This window comes from Eulemur rufifrons, chromosome 21, assembly GCF_041146395.1.
Source record: "Eulemur rufifrons isolate Redbay chromosome 21, OSU_ERuf_1, whole genome shotgun sequence".
Taxonomy (NCBI): domain Eukaryota; kingdom Metazoa; phylum Chordata; class Mammalia; order Primates; family Lemuridae; genus Eulemur; species Eulemur rufifrons.
The window spans coordinates 24,165,036-24,182,315 of NC_091003.1; the positions used below are offsets into that span (position 1 = coordinate 24,165,036).

The 17,280-nt window shown below is 56.0% G+C and overlaps 1 pseudogene; it reads left to right on the forward strand.

Annotated features, from left to right (window-relative positions):
* Nucleotides 1–6,138: 6,138 nt before the first annotated feature.
* LOC138401972 (small nucleolar RNA U13) lies at nt 6,139–6,224 on the forward strand (annotated as a pseudogene).
* Nucleotides 6,225–17,280: the final 11,056 nt, after the last annotated feature.

A 17,280-nucleotide genomic window follows, 5' to 3' on the forward strand; every position in this document is an offset into this window, starting at 1 on the left:
TACCAGGATCCGTAAACATGTTCATGTCTTTTGACCCAGTTACCCCACTCCCAGGAATGTATCCCAAGAAGGAAAGAAACGTTTTAAACCCACTATGCATTAAATGGTTCGTTGAAGTGGTTACAGTAACCACAAAAAAGGAAAGAATTGTAATGATTAAAATGATGTATTTGAATATTATGTGGCCTGCGTAGAGCTATAATGTCTAGTGAAAAGTACAATATGGTTTAGCATTTATGCTAACGACGACTGCAAGGTACATGGGGAAGATCTGTAAGGCAAACAGGAGAAAGACAAGCCATCTCACTGTTTAGTGAGACCGTAGGTAAATCTGTCGTTTTAAAATCTGCCTTTACTTGCCCAGTTCCAGTTAAGAACTTGGATGCAGAGCTCCAAAGTAAATTATTAGCTAAGCAAATCCAAAGAGGTACCAAGAAAAAAAAGATACATGGAAACCGAACAGACTTTATTTCAAGGATTGTTCAAGCTCAGAAAAATCAATGTTATTCACCACGTGAACAAACGGGCAAGAGCACCACCATTTCAACGACAGCCTTCAGTGGATACAGACAAGATGATCAAGTTCAATATCTATTGATAATTTTAAAAAGCTCTTATGAAGGACTGTGCCACCTGATAAAGGCTGTGGTAAACACAAGAGTAAGGGGGAGGTACAAGAGGGGGTACCCTTTAAGATTTTTGGAGACAAGAGCAACCCTCTGGCTGAGGTCTAAGATGCTGTCAGAGGGCCGTGAGGAAGCAACACGTAGAACAGCATGAAGCGTGCGCACACAGTTGGCTCCTACCAACCTCCTAAAGCACTCCCTTCCTTCCTCCTTGCCAATACAAGCTCCTTAGCTCATTCCTTTGCAAGGATCCTGTTCTGGGGAGCCGGGCCCGTCCTCTCCTGGCTCCAGGTGTAACAGGACAGGTCTAAGCCATCCGTGGCTGCCTTGCTTTCCTGCCGCAGAATCCTACCTGTGAAACACTAGGGGAAGTTGTCTGGGTGCTTCTGGGAGGTTTGCCTCCCTGCAAAAGGGAACACTGGGAGGGACATTCTCTTTGCTGCCTACTAGTGGTGTCTGTCTGTGATGCCTGGAACTGCTGTAGCCACCTTGTAACCACGAGGGACCTAAAAGAGCAAGTCAATCTTCTCTATTTTGTGTGTCTTTTATTTTTGTTTGGGGGGGAGGCCTCCTATAGGTTTTCCCCCAACTCTCAAGGGCCAGAACTAGGGCGCATGCTTGTTCCTGAGGCAGCCACCAGCACATAGGAAGGGAACCAAGACAGGTATGGGGCAAGACGGATTTGGGGAGGCATCCCATGACCATGTGACAAATGGTGCTGGGAAAACTGGCTCATGGCTTGCACCTGTAGTCCCACCTACTCAGCAGGCTCAGGTGAGGGGATTGCTTGAGCCCAGGAGTTCAAGACCAGCCTGGGCAACATAGCAAGACCCCATCTCTAAAAAAGAAAAAAAAAACTTGAATACATGGGAAATCCCAGGGTCACCATGAGAAAGACCAAACACCATAGGCAGGGAGGGGCAAAGGGCCTGGAGGGGCAGTGCCCAGAGTAGACCTGTGATGCCCAGCCAGAGTAAGGGCGCCTTGGGCCACTCTGTTGGATGCACTTTACATCTACCAGAGCAGCCAGAAGTAAGACGTTGGGTGACATCAAATACAAGCAATGATCGGGGATCAGGGATTCCAGCACATGGCTACCATCACCATCCATGGGCCACTTTGGGGAGCAAGTGGGTGCAATGGTGACTGGGTATGGTCACCCTCCATGACCTCAGTCCACTGCGGGGTATACACCCTGAGGAGGTTTCTTACATGTTCACAAAAAGACAAATTTATAAGACCAAAGCACTGAGTAGGAACACCCTAAATACTCCACCAATGTCCAGGGAACTGAACAGTGGAATGTGACATATGAAAACAAAGGAGGCCGGGCGCGGTGGCTCACGCCTGTAATCCTAGCACTCTGGGAGGCCAAGGCGGGAGGGTCGTTCGAGCTCAGGAGTTCGAGACCAGCCTGAGCAAGAGCGAGACCCCGTCTCTACTAAAAATAGAAAGAAATTAGCCAGACAACTAAAAACAGAAAAATTAGCTGGGTATGGTGGCACATGCCTATAGTCCCAGCTACTCGGGAAGCTGAGGCAGGAGGATCGCTTGAGCCCAGGAGTTTGAGGTTGCTGTGAGCTAGGTTGACGCCGCGGCACTCTAGCCCAGGCAAGAGAGTGAGACTGTGTCTCAAAAAAAAAAAGAAAGAAAGAAAACAAAGGAATCCCATAGAGACTTAAAATGAGCTGGGATCTACACAAATCAACATGAAGAGACCCAAAAATAATGATGTCAGTGAAAAATAGAAAATTACATGTGCCCCATGATGACATTTATATAAGCTAAATACATAGGGGAGAGTCCAGGGGGTTGGGGAGGACAGGGAGGAGGACAGGATCCGGTGGAAGGGGAAAGGGCTGGAACGGTTGAGGGTCCCGCATGCCACCAGGAGGGGGCGCTCTGCAGGTAAGAACTCTGCAGGTGCAAAGGAGGATTTAGAAAACTGACATAAGCAAGCCCTGAGTTTCTCTTCACTAATGTTGAGAAATGTAAGCAAGACTGAAGTTACTTTTGGTTACTTACAGTAGACTAACAATGACTGCACATTGTCTGGAGTTCCTGACACCAGGAGGTGCAGCCTGTGTCCCCAGCCCATGAATCTGGGCTCGCCCTTGTGTCTTTCTCTGACCAACAGGATGAGGCAGGAATGACCTTTTGGGCCCGTGAACCTGGGCCTCAGGACCCTTGCAGTCACTCCTGCCCTCTTAAAACCCACCTTGTAACCCTCTGAGACCCACAGGAAGAGGCCACAGCCAGCACCAGCCAGCAGGCACGCAAGTGAGGCCACCACAGACCTCCCAGCCCTACGACAACCACAGCCTCACAAGAGCGCCCAGGCAAGGCCTGCGGAACCTCCCAGAAGAGCCCAGTCAAGCCCAGCCCATGTTGCCGACTCACGAGAATCAAGAGCAAATAGGCCGGGCGCGGTGGCTCACGCCTGTAATCCTAGCACTCTGGGAGGCTGAGGCAGGAGGATCGCTCAAGGTCAGGAGTTCGAGACCAGCCTGAGAAAGAGCGAGACCCCCGTCTCTACTAAAAATAGAAAGAAATTAGCCAAACAACTAAAATATATATAGAAAAAATTAGCCGGGCATGGCGGCGCATGCCTGTAGTCCCAGCTACTTGGGAGGCTGAGGCAGGAGGATCGCTTGAGCCCAGGAGTTTGAGGTTGCTGTGAGCTAGGCTGACGCCACGGCACTCACTCTAGCCAGGGCAACAGAGTGAGACTCTGTCTCAAAAAAAAAAAAAAAAAAACAAAGAAGGAGCAAATAAAATGGCTCTTGTTTCAAGCCACTGAGTGACGGGCGTGGTCTGTTATGTAGCAAAGAATTACTAGCTGTTCAGATTACTAGCAAAGGGTTACTTACTAGTTACTAGATGTGCTCCTATGAATGACACTATGCAGCGACCAGGTGACGGGTGGCTTTACATGGCTGATTCTTGGCATCTCCTGTGTTGGAAATCCATCCCCTAGAGGTCAAAGGTGGGGTGGGGATGGGGGTAGGGGCGAGGACGGAACAGGAGAAAGGAGCTGCCGTGTTTCAGCACTCATCGCAGTAGACACAGGATTCCTGTGACCTCGTTCAAGCCTTACAACCCCAAAGAGGTGGCACTTAGGTCCTTAATTGATATAGAGGAGGGGGACAGACGGCATGTGTCCCTGAAGCTCCACTGCCACCCGTGGATTCAAACCCAAAGGTCGGAGAGGTGCTATTCCCCAGCGCCGGGCCTGGGGCTGGGACGGGGTTGCAGAGCAGCCTGTGTGTGAAGCCCACATGTTAAAAGGGACGAGGCCGGGCGCGGTGGCTCACCCTGTAATCCCAGCAGTTTGGGAGGCCGAGGCGGGAGGATCCCTTGAGCCAGATCTTGGACTTCCGGCCTCCAGAACTGAGACAATAGATGTCTGTTGTCTGTGCTGCTCTGTCCCAGCAGCCCCAGGAGCCGAGTCCCCCGTGCCGCAGCATGATGTCTGTCTGTAAGGGACCCGGCTGCTCTGTCACGTCCCAGTGGGGCTCCCTCGCCACAGGCACAGAGAGGAACGGAGGGTCCCCCTGGGCACACACCTTGCGGCAGGAGGCTCCAACCCTCCCCCCCGAGGGGCACAGAGGGTGGCTTGTGGCAGGAGCCCCTGGATGAGCAACGGGGCAGGTTGGCACCACCACAGCCACAGCCACGGCCTCACTCGGCAGGAAGGGGCCTGGGCCCATCTCCAAGGCTTTATTTACATGCGGAAGATCTCAGTGCAGTCAGTTGTTTCAGGAAGACCGGTTCCCCTAGAGTGGCCCGGGCGCGGGGATCACGGTGGGCACAGAGATGGGGAAATGGAGAGAGCCTGGGGCATATTCAACAGGCCTGGGACGCACCAGACACGGGCTGGTGTCTGCGGGACTGGCGGTTTGCCACTGGAGTCCCACGTGGTCACTTCCTCCATGCTCCAGCCTGCACCCCTCCTCCGTGGCCTTGGAGTGTCCCCAAGCCCCATGATACCCCACTGGGTAGGCACTGTGACGCTGACCCCTTTTTCCAGATGGGAAAACCAACTGGGGCTCAGCACTGTCCCCAGCTGAGTTACAAGAGAGGACGCTGGAAGAAGGGAGCGTCTAGACGCTCAAGCTCTGGGTTTACTTTGCTGCAGCCGCCATGGGACAGACCGTAGGTGGGGTGGCTGCGGGGGTGGGGAGGGCTGTCACAAGGCCTCTCGGGTGTCCCTTCCCTTCACAATGGCTCATATCCGTGCAGGGGGACAGCTCTGTGGAAAGCTGGGAGCTAATTCTGCCTCTCGGGAAACAGCCTCTCGCGGAAGTCGGGAAAGGTGTGGGTGGCAGGAGCTTTGGGAACCGAAAGCCTCCCCGCCTCAGTGACTTCAAGCCCCGCGGGAATCGCGGGGACCCCCTCTCCCCCACCCTAGGCCCAAGCCTGCTGTGTCTGAGTCCTGCAGCCTTCCCGGCCCCTGTGCCTGGCCGTGGCACCGGCCTTCCCCCAGCTCAGCCCCAGGCTGATTTCTGCTCTTTCTTCAGGGCTCAGACTCAACACCCTGCTCTCCACCAGCCATGCGGGGTCAGGAGCTGCCATGCGGGGTCAGGAGCTGCCTCTTCCTTGCACAGCAACGCCCACTCCCCACCTGCCCCTCCGGGCGACCCCGGACTGGGGCACATAGGAGAACGGGGAAGGGTCCCCTGAACGAGCACCCTCAAGCCCTGGAGATTTCCTAATGTTCTGACAGTTGGAGTTGTGGTTGATCATGACTAGCCCAGTGCGTGTGGCCACACTGTCCCCGCCATTTATTGTTTATCAATAATAGGAATTTATGAAAGTTGTCAAACATAAAAAAGCTGTTCGGGACCAGCCTGAACAACATAGTGAGATCCTGTCTCTACAAAAAAAAAAAAAAAAATGTTTTAAATTAGCTGGGCGTGGTGGCATGTGCCTGTAGTCCCAGCTACTCAGGAGGCTGAGGCAGGAGGATTGCTTGAGCCCAGGAGTTTGAGGCTGCAGTGAGCTGTGATGACGCTGCTGCACCCTAGCCCGGGTGACAGAGCGAGATTCTGTCTCTAAAAACAAAAAAAGCAAGCAAGCTGAGAGGGTTTTAAAGCAAACCTCCATAAACCCACCCTCCATCCCATAGTTGGCCAGGTCACCCCCTGGGTAGCAGACAGGTTTGTGGCCAGCTTGGCACTAGCGTTGATTGCGAAATGCACACCTAACGTCTAATTCGGTATTCATTGTATAGTCTTACGCGAACGTCTACATGATGCTAGGAGCTCAAGACTGTCTGTTGAATAAAAGAAAGATTAGAAAACCTACGCCCGTTTCACAAACCTCAGAAACCCCTCACCCTTTTTGGTATTTAAAACTTGTACTTTTTGCCCAGACACAGGGAAAGATTTCAGTAACGCGTGTGATACCGAGACAACGAAAGCGCTTCGTGTAGGAAACGATTTGCGAGGAGGGATTACGTGGCTTTAAGCAACAACAACAAAACATTAACTTCTTAAAGAATCAAATCCACATCGCTTTGTGGTTCAAAAGCGTGATGATCGGGTGTCACGGGCCGTGTGACCTGTGCCCCCCTCACACCTTGTTGCTTGTCTGGTGGGAGGAAAACATAAAATAAATTCACAATCCCAAGTCCCTTGCCACGACACGCAGCGTCCTGCGTCCTCGGGCCCCGCTCACCCCCCGCCACAGCCACAGCCAACCACGCGTCCGTCTCCTGCACTGCCCAGTCTCGTGCCCCGGTTCTTGGCCAGTGCTGTCCCCTGGTCACGCACCGCCCACCGTCACCTCCTCAGTGAAGCCTTTCCCGCCCCCTTGGTTTCTGCGCCACTACTTGACCCATTCCTATGATTACTTCTCGTCCACATAGGGCCCCTATTGTTCTATTTTTTTAAAAAATGTCTTTAGATATGGGGTCTCCGTCTGTCACCCGGGCTGGTCTCGAACACCTAGCCTGGCCTCAAGCGACCCTCCCGCCTCAGCCTCCCGCGTAGCTGCGGCAACTACAGGTGGGCGCCGCCGCGCCGGGAGGGCCCTACTGTAACTGTTAAATATTCCGTGACCTGCCTGCGACACAGCCGTGACCTCTGAAGGTCAGAAGAGGAGCTGTCACCTTTGCCCCTTTGTGCTTCTCTAGGGTTTTTTTATTTGTTGCTTTTATAATAAGAAAAATAAACACACGGCAACATAGAGAAAGGCGAAAGCCACCCCAAATGACGGCAAGGCCCGGCCTGGCCACCCGGGCGAGGACTCACTCTGCCCACCTGTGCCCGGCACAGGTGACGCTGAGACCCAGCTGACTTGAGGACAGCAGAGCCACGTCTTGGGTGGCAGTGCTACGGAAAGACGGCCACTGGGCCACCCATCTGGCGGGCGTCCTGCCCAGGACCCTCCCGAGGCCAGGCTCGCCCTGGGGAGGACGCAGGGCGGCCCTGGGCCCTGAGGGCTCACCCCAGGGAGGAAGGCATCTCCCTTCCCTGCCTGGCGGGTGCACGGCAGAGGGGTGGTCATGTGAGGGTCCCGGCTAGCTCCTCTCCCCCCCTCTCCCCCTCCCCTGACGGCCACCTCCCCCCAGCACCCTCCCGGCACCTCGTCTCCATCCTGGGACGTCCCGTGTCTCTGTCCTCACGCTTCCCTGCATCGTCCTGGGGTTAGCCTTGACCCTAACCCCAATCCCTCCTCCCTGCCGGTCTCCCAAGTGTGGCATGGGAAGAAATTGCCAGAACGGTCAGTTCTATTTATGTTTAAATCCCATCCGTCCACGTCCAGCCGTGTGCATGGCGGACACACACGCACAACACACGAGACGCTGTAACAGTGAGAAAGCGGACAGGAGCTTCCTGCGTGTGACACAGCTGCTCTGGGCACTTCGCATCTACAGCCCGATTAATCGCCACGCTCCGAGTGAAGGGGGGAAACCAATGTCAGTCCCTTCATGGAAGCCCCCAGGGACGTGGTCGATTGTCAGTTTCCCCGGCCCACTGGCCACACGTGCTAGGTGACTCTCGCTGTCCTGACAGTCCCCTCCGGCCTCCCGCTGTCCTCCCAGCCCTGTCCTTCTCCAGCTCTGACCTCCCCGCCCTGTCACACACCCTTCCTCCGACCTGTCCCCTAGTCCTGAGGGCTCTTCTGTCACAAACTACTGGCCTCCCCGTGAGTGCCGTGGTCGCCTCCTTGAGCCGATGTCTGCAAAGCACTCAGACCATTGCTGGCTGCAGTCGGCGACACGCAAGTGCTTGCTAAGTAAGTTTAAAGAAAACCCAGCTGCCCAGTTCGGACCTCTTCTTAGCACCTGCAACGCTGCGGCTCCGGGCTGGATTGTTCCAGAACCTGCTCGGTAGCTGCTTGCTCACGGTTCTCCCCACAGCAGCCTGGACGGACCCGTCTGCCACAGGGCCTTTGTGCCAGCTCCTCCCTCCACCTGGCCCCTCCGTCACTTCCTCACCCTAAGCCCAGCTTGTGGGGGGGCCTTTCTCTGGTCCCTGATTCCCACTGCAACTCGGTCCCCGTGGTGCTGTCTCCCTGCGCCCACTCGCTGGGCACCAGCCCTGCTGTGCGTTTTCCTGCTGCCTTTCCTGCCTGCCCCGCTGGGACAGAGCTCACAGGATGGCACGTGGCACGCAGCCCGGCATGGGGTGAACGGAGGGACAGCCTGTCTCCGCCGCAGAGATGGGCATCGCGGCCAAGGGCACAGGCCACTGTCAGCAGGGGCTGGGATTCAACGCACAGGGGGCTGTGGCCCCACAGCCAACCCCCGGCCCACCTACCAGAACACCCCAGCCCAGACCCCCGCTTCCCCGGCTCCCCCTGCAGGGACACACTTGGACCCCTGTGCCCGACACTCGCCCACGTGAGGGGCCACGGCCTCTCCCCCCGTGGCCTGGGCTGCTCCTCGGGGCAGGCAGGGGCAGGCCAGGAGGCCCCTCCCTCCATCTGTAACTTTGCCCCCAACAGTGCCCTGCCTCTCCCAGGGGACAGGACGGGTCAGGGCCACCTCCCTCGGGATGCTCTGTGAGTGCTGGGGCCTGCGAACCCCACGGCAGCCAGGCTCCGCGGGGACACGTGGGGGTGAGACCGCAGGGCTTTTGCAGAGAGCCCTCTGGCATGAGCCGGAGGGACGGGCGGGCGGGGATGGGGGGGCAGCGTGTCCGGCTTCCGGAGGCCCACACGCCCAGGCCCAGGCACGCTGCGCTGCAATCTCAACGTGGCGCTTCCGGGGACCCGGGCCCCTGGCTCCTGGGGTCTCCCACCGCCTGGGACGGCAGCGACCACTTCCCCATCACCCTCGCTGTGGCCACTGCAGGCTCCTGGCAGCCACACATGACGAACCACCCACGTGCCTTTGCTGTGGCCTGTGGCGCGAGATGAGAAGCTGTACACAGGGGAGGCGTCTGCTGAGCGGCACCTGGGGACAACGCTGGCCTCGCTGAAGGGCCAGCGGCCTGCAGCGACTGTGTCCGCGCAGGCAAGGCCTGGGGGCCGCCAGAGCGCTGGGCCGGCCGCCCCAGGAGGGAGAGGCGCCGCCCCAGGCCGAGCCTGCAAGGCCACCCCACGAGTGCTCATCCGACCGGGACAGAGGCTGCCTGCAGGCACCGACGGCCGCACATGGCACATCGCTCCGCGCACCCTTATGGGCTGTGTCCCCCAAATTCCTGTGCGGAACCCGAACCCCGGCACCTCAGAATGTGACTCTGTTTGGATGTAGGGCCTTTAAAGGGGGAAGTAAGGTAAAATGAGCCCATGCGGGTGGGCCCTGATCCACTGGGACTTGGTGTCCCTATAAGAGGAGACGAGGACACAGATGGGCACAGAGGGACCACCCAGGAGGGAGGCCTCAGAAGTCGGCCCTGCCCACCCCCTGATCTGGGAAGTCGGGACCCCAGAGCTGTGAGACCACGAACGTCCGTTGTTTCGGCCGCCCAGTCTGTGGCACTTTGTCTCGGCAGCCCCAGCAGACTCCCACGGCCCGTCCTGTCACAGCCGTCCCTGTCACAGCCGGCTGGGTCCCTCCCCACTGCCGGCAAATGCAGCCTCCTCCCCCTCGGGCTCAAGCTGAGCTCTTTGATGTGGCTGGTGCCTGGCCCCGGCCCTCCTCTCCGACCACAGCCCAGGTGCCGGTGTCACCAACAGGCCAGGCTGTTCCCTGCCCATCCCTCCCCCGCACCACCAGTGCTTCGGGGACAGGGAGGAGGAGCCGCTGAGTCCCCTGCCAGGCAGCACTGACACCAACCGGTGGGAGGGGCAGAGGCTGCCAAGTCTGGAACCCGGCCTGGCTGTGGGAAGGCTCAATGTCATCTGCTGCTGTTCGTCGCCACGGTTGTCACCGTTATCTGCTGTCTCTCCTGCAGCACTCTAGGATCCCGGAGGTCAGGACCACGGCTCTACGCCCCGTTTTTCTCCACCAAGCCCAGGGCTCGGCACACAGCACCCACTCGAATGTCCGGGCTCCTTCCAGAGGACCTGGACGCCTGGACTGACAGAAGCAAACGATGCTGTCCCCTGAATGCTGGCCCCAGCCTCATCCTGGGGACACCCGCAGGAGGAGACTGGCTCTGTTACCTGTGGCCAGAAAGCAGCTGAACACGAAATAGGCTCATCCCCAAATTGCTGGGGGCAGGCATTTTCCTGGCTCCACTGCTCAGCAACATCAGGAGGTGCCACCAGGCAGCCAGGCACAGGGGACACGTGAGCTCCCCTCCAAGGCCACCCGGGCCGGGGGTCTGGGCAGGGTGGGGCTCCCGTATGCAGCACGGCCACTGGCACTGGCAACGCTTCTGGCATCTCGCCTCACACCTCCTACGGGACTGCTGGGTGTGTCCCCGGGTGGGTGAGCCTCCTGGCGCCAAGACCTCCCCTCCCCACCTGTTGGTTCTAGTTGCAAAAGCAGAGCAGCAGCCTAGCCCTGCGGGGACGGGACCTCGGCCGCCCACGCCCTGGGCCAGCTGTCTGGTCTCCCAGGAGCCTGCGGCCCTGCCTGCCGCCTTCCCCAGCCCTGTCCCCGCCAGCCCCTCCCCTCGGTGACATCCCCCTTCAGCGCGGGAGCTGGGGAAAGGCCAGGGGTGGCCTGTGCTGGGTGAGGCCCAGGCCCGAAGGCCGCAGGGCCACACGCTTGGGGCTAACAGGTGTCCTCACTCTTATTCAGATCCTAGAAAGGTGAACAGTGCAGATGCTGGACGCTACCTAATAGCCCCGCGGAGGAGGGGGCAGCAGCCCGCAGTCACCAGCAGTGACGTTTTGCAGCACAACACCTAGGACCTTTGAATTACTTGGTCTGGCTTTTCCCAGGTCGCTGTGGGAAAGGCTTCCTTCTACACGCACTGCGCCACTTAGCGAACGTCCTCTGGGAAGGTCCTGCCGGAAAACTTCCTCGGAATACTTAGTCCCGGGGATACTTCCTCACACACCAAGAAGGAAAACAGCCTCCAATTTCACTCCCCCAACCTTGGCTTTTTTTTGCATCTCGGGACACCAGGGCACGCAGAGCAGAGAAGATGCTCATCATAACTCGGGGCCCCACAGGAAGCGCAGAGGCTTTTACTACTCCTGCTCCTTCTCTGCGTCACTCTCCGCCATACGGAAGTCCTTTCCTGCAATCCACCTCCAACGGCTTTTGGAAAAGGGCAGTATTTTGTCTTAGGGTCTAGCTCTGCCGCCCAGGTTGGAGCGCACTGGCTATTCACGGGTGCGATCACTGCGCCCCGCAGCCTCACCTGCTGGCCTCAGGCTCCGGAGTAGCTGGGGACCACAGGCGCACCACCACCCCCGGCTGGGAAGAGGCATGTTCTGAACAAGCTATGATTGCACCACTGTACTCCAGCCGGTGACAGCTCGGGACTCTGTCTCTTGGGGGAAAAAAAGAAATAAGACACATTACTCGGAAACAATACCACCTACAACTCCACACGTGGCGCTTATCTGTAACCATGAAGGCACTCCCTAGCCCGTGCCGGCCTGCGGTCTTTCCTTCACCTTTCTTCCTTACGTAGAGTGTTCAAGACCCCAATGCTAAAAAGCGCTGGTCTGGCTTAACGAAGACTCGGCCCCTCTCTGTCCCATCATGCAAGGACAAGTGTGATGAACAGCACACATCTTAGGTGCCATTTGTTTGGTTCTGAGCAGCTTTGTAGGGTCTCATTCTTAAATACGAACAAATTGCCAACACCACTCAATGTTACTACTGTAGATATCGTGCAAGGAACAGAAGAAAATGTCAAAAAGTTACTATTTCCTTAAAGAGATTACATCTGTGAAAATAAAAGAACAAAATGCAATAATCAAGGAACAAACAGAAGAAAGGGCTCTTGGAAATTAGAAATAATAGCTGATCTGTTTTCAAAATCAGTAAGAGTTGACTTAAGGGAACGAGTCTCTGGGATGAAATCTACCCACTAGGTGCCCGGCCCAATCAATGGACAAACCATGGAAAGTAAGGACAGGATCCTAAAAGCTTCCAGGGAGGAAGTCAGGGGGCATAAAAAGGAATTGGACTCCTCACCACATTGGAAAGTAGAAGCCAAGGGAGCAACACCTTCAAAACTCGGTGGGAAAAGGATATCCAGCCTACAATTCTATACCCAGCCAAACTATCGATTCCATGTACTTTACAAGCGTTTTCAACATTCAAAGTCTCAAAAACCCTATTTCCCATGTGCTCTTTCTCAGGATGGTACCAGAGGAACTGTACGACCAAAACAAACATGTAACCTAAGAAGAGAACACGTGGGATCCAGAAGACAAGGCTTCTAACGCAGGACAAAGGCAGGAAGGACGCCAGCCCACATCTGTGCAGGATGTCTGCTGACCCCAGGAAGGATGCCCCCTGGGAAGAAAATAATAGAACAGATAGTGTCTGACTGTGTGGAAAACTGTACTGGAGGCATTTCACAGAGTAAAAGGGAGGAAGAAGATGGGGACTCAATTCAGACCTATCAGAGCAATTGAAAAAAAATCAAATTATCAGTCTCCAGAAAAATGAAAAGTTGTTAGCCTCAGGAAAAACAAAGAATTGTACAAAAAATATGAAAACACAGTATACCACTTGGCTTAGCGTGGGCGTAAGTAAATGAATTCACATGGTGGTAATAAGTATAGATTGGCAAATTAAACCCGTCGCCTGTGTTTGTAAATGTAGTTTTGTTTTTGTTTTTTTAAGAGACAGGATCTCAATCTGTCGCCTAGGCTGGAGTGCAGTGGTAGCTCACTGCAGCCTTGAACTCCTGGGCTCAAGCAATGCTCCGGCCTCAGCCTCCCAAAGTGCTAGGACTACAAGAATGAGCCACCTCGCTGGGCCATAAATGTTTTAATGGGACATAACCATGCCCCAGTCCCTTGCTGGCATACTGTTTGTTGATGGCTACTTTTGCACTATGACAACAGAGTTGGGTAGTTACAACAGAGACTGTGTGGCCTGCAGAGCCTAAAATATTTACTATATGGCTTCTTTAGAGACAGTTTGCCAACCCCAAAATTAAACTGAATGTCTGACAACTATTCCGGGAACATGAAGTGAGGAAAAGAGTATAAATGAACTAAAATCCTCATTGATTGTAAGTCTAGACTCTAAAAAGGATGAGTCAAAAGACAGTAGCATAAGAATACTATTTGAAATGTGGAGATACATGCAGAAGGGCTAAAAGAATTAAAAGTGGTTAGATGTACACAGTATGAGATGGGGTTGTGCGGAAAAAAAACTATTCTTTGCTTTAAGCCTATTTAAGAACTATTTGATTACTTAAATTATATTCAGGAATTACTTTGATGAAACCAAGAAATAATCTGAAAGCAACTGAACAGAATGCACCACTATTCAGAGCAGCAATGCCCAAGTGTAAGGTCACGGGCTTGCCTGCTGCTGCCTGGGAGCCACTGTGGACACCTGCAGTCCCAAGGTCACCCCCATCCCTGCTCCTCCTCATTCTGGGACTCCCACCCAGGTGGCCCCTGGAGAGGCGCATCATCCCCCGCCCCGTCCTCCCTCAGGCCAGGCAGCAGCAGTGGGCCCTTGCCTTGCCCAGCCCTTGCTCAGCCCCAGCGGGGGTCCTGGGTACCAGGCAGACCCCCCCAAACATCCCAGCCACCAGGTCCTTGCCCACCGTGACCGCCCACGGATCATTGCTTCCTGGACGGCCTCAGCTAACTCAGGCTGTTGCCCAAGAGCATGCTGACACCGAAGTGCTAGTTCCCTGGCCTGGGACCCACCACCACTGAGCACAGCTGGGAGGTGGCAGCCAGGTGGCCTGCCCAGGTCCCACCCTCCAACGACCTGGAAGCCATTTATCACTTGGCTAGAGAACAGCCATAGCAGGACACTGAGGCCTTGATAGTTTTCAACCAAGCTTTTAATTAAAAGATCATAAAATAACAGTTTCTCATCGCTGTACATTAAGACTGCACGCTTCTGAGCGGAGAGATCAGTCACCGGTGAATCGCTTTTCTGACACTGGACGGCTGCGTGCCCGCAGCTCTGACCTGAATTTATCCAAACTCTCGAGGGACGTGAACTCAGTGTGACGAGTGACAGTGGCAGTGGCCAGTGCAGGAGTGCGATCCTGGTGTCCCTCCCCTTTTCTGGGAAGGGCATAAAATAGGACATGATCCCTCTTCCAGTTCCAATTAAACAAAACAGCTATAACCCCTCCCTCCCCCTCCCCCTCGAGGTATTTGCAAGAATGAGCCAGTGCCCAACCTGGGCCCCCCTGGGGAGCAGGGGGGAAGCAAGTGTGGGTTGGGGACAGAGAGGCTCCCCTCAGCACCTGGCCCCACGGGGTCCCGCCAAGTGGAGGGGGGAGCCCTGGGGATCCTCCCTGCCCCAAGTGAGGTCTGTTATGCAGCATTTTTGAGGTCAATAAATTTCAGCAATAAATAGCAAGGTGAGGTAGGGGGAGGGGTTCCCGGTAGAAAATTAAAGTGGGGTAACTGAAGCTGGGGCTTCCGAGGAAGGGGGTCAGGGCAGCCTCGATTCCCACACCCACGCCCAGCTTGGAATGTCAGACTGAGGCTCCAGTTAGGTGCTCCCATCCCCTGACTCCCGGCATCTGATTCACAGGTTCAAGGTCTGCCCCAACATGATTCTGGGGAATAGGAGGACCCTGGTCCCTTTGGGGGGCATGGCAGGGCAGAGAGAGCCCTTGCCTGCTCTTCTAAGGCCTGGCGCCTTTGGCGTTTGTCCCCCAAGCCTGGGGGCTGGACGGATGCAGCCTCCCACTCCCTGAGCCCTGCCCCGAGGCTGCCCAGGCCCCGCCCCACTCAGGACGGCGCGGGGGCAGGTGGGGTCTGCCTGCCCCTGGCCCAGCCGCGATCGCACTCCTGCACAGGCCGAGCACCAGTGAATACTGACAGGTGGGGGAGCAGGCGGGTGGCCCAGCGCCCCCAAGTGGTGATGAACGGGAAACACACACGGCTGCGTGAGGCTGGGAGGTCGGCGCGGGTCCGGATTGTTCGTTTCACAGGCTGAGGTGTATGGCTATGCTGTGAGTCTCTGAGATTCTTATTTGCTTAAAGGTTCTTTTCTTTTTTTCCTTTTTTGCAATCCTGGAGGAGCCCTTGCCAGGGCTCCGTCGGGTGGGAGTGTGCGGTGGCGGAGCCCAGCCTGCCGCTCACTCGCCCCAAGTCTGAGAAATAAATACATTCATCACTGCACAAACATATTGATACAAAAACAACACTGTTAAGAGTGTTTGCACCGTCTGTGTTGGTAAGAACCAGGCCCAGTCAGCCCCTTCCGCTGCCTGGGGTGGGGTTAGGGATGGGGGGTCCCCCAGGTGTGGGGACCCACCAGAGTCGCCTGAGCTGTGCAAAGGTCCCGGCTTTTTGGCTTGAGTGGGACCCTCACATCAACCCACCCCGAGGGTCACGGGCAGAGCAGCAGGGGACCCAAGCCCAGACTCAGGTCCTGTGGCCAGAACTGACGGCCACCCCCAGGACACCAGCTAGCCAGGACCGCCACGGTCCAGCCAGGAGGCCTTGGGGGTGGTCAGCACGGGCCCACGCTCTTTGGTGCCAGCTGGGCTTGGGGAGACCCCAGGAATGGGGACAAGGGCTCCGGTGAACCCAACGAGGCTTCCAGCCCCTTCCCTGGACCCCAGGGCTGCCTCTGCCCGCGAGCCGCTCCAGGGTGATGCGGAAGTCGAGGCTTCCCTGGGACTGGCCTTACAGCTGCTGAGGTCTGAGACTGTAAAAGCTTATGTAAACAATGAGATAAATATATTAGTATCTTTTTCTGAGCCCACTGAGGTTCCATGCTCATTCAAAATGTGCTTTGGTTTAAAAAATAAGTTTTGTGAATTTGGGTATGAGCTTTTTTTTTCTTTCTTTATCCTCTTTCCTACATGACATCTGCTATTTTCTGTTTCCTGTTTCTCCGAAACATTCAGGAATTAAGTGACTAAAGCAGAGAACTGTAAGCCGCCTTGGACTCTGAGGGTCCAGGTTTCTCGTGAGGCTCCTAACATCTCCACACACACACTCACAAGCACACGCTCGACATGGAATCAAAGGAAAAGAAAACAAACCAAGTGTTGCGTTAACCCCACCCCACCCCGCAAACCCTTAAAATCTTAAATAGGAAACTAGTGTTTTGCTTTCTCATTAAAATACAGAAAAGGCTCGATACAATACTAAGGTGGGTACAATACTATGTCGCACAAACGTCGTTGAGTGAGGGGGCCTTTGCTCCCAGTCCCTGAAGTTCTGCAAAGGAATCACCTACTTTCACGAGTCACCTCACAGATGCGGCTGCCCACGGCCCAGAGGGCCACGCACTCGGCCGGGCGTGTGTACAGTTCCCGCGCGGTACAGACTTTGTGTCGTGTGGCTTAAGTGCTGACAGAGTGGGGTGGGGTCAGGACAGCAGAGGCCTGGAGCACCCTGCCCCTCACTGAGGGGGTGCAGGCCCCGGTCTCCTCCGCCAGGTCCCAGCCTGACTTGCTGGAACTCGAGACCCAGGGTCCAGCTCTCTGTTTCCCACCCAAAGGGAAGAGGGGCCACCTCGGGGCCGGGGTCGCCACATGAGGGGCTCAGCCAGGAGCCCTAGTATGGCCTGAGCTCCCTCACTCCCAGAACACGCCGCTCACCACTCGGGTCCCTGAACTCAGGCTCTGTTTTCAGCTGGAGGGTCTCTTGGAGGGGTCTCTTAGGGGATGACTCTGGAATTTTTTGGTCTAAACTTAAAATAGAATGAAAAACAAAAGAAAACATGAAGCAAAATGAAGAGGATAAAGCCTGCTGGCCCAGCCCCGGGGCTCCAGTTGGCCAAGGACAGCAGGACCAAACACGGCGACTTCGGTCTGGCCTTGGGAGCCCGGGTCAGGGCCCACAGAGGTGAGAGAGGCTGGCTGAGAGAGCCCAAGGTGAGGAGGGAGGGGTGGAACCCTGAGCCCACGGGTGGTGCCCAGCCTCTCGCCAGAGTAGCCAAGGGCCAGGACTGCTCAGGGAGGTGCCAATCCCGCTGCCCAGATGGTATGTGGCCCTAGGTGGCTCCTCCCCACCTCTCACTGGCCAGGCTGGGGCTGATGCCCTCCCAAGCTCAACCTCTTGCAGGCATGGCGGGGTGGGCAGGATGGGGGGGGGCTCACTTCCGCCTCATCCTGGCCCTGGCAGGGAGCGGCAAACAGCTGCCCCCTCCTTGTCCTCAGTGCCTGGCACCTGGCCCCATGTC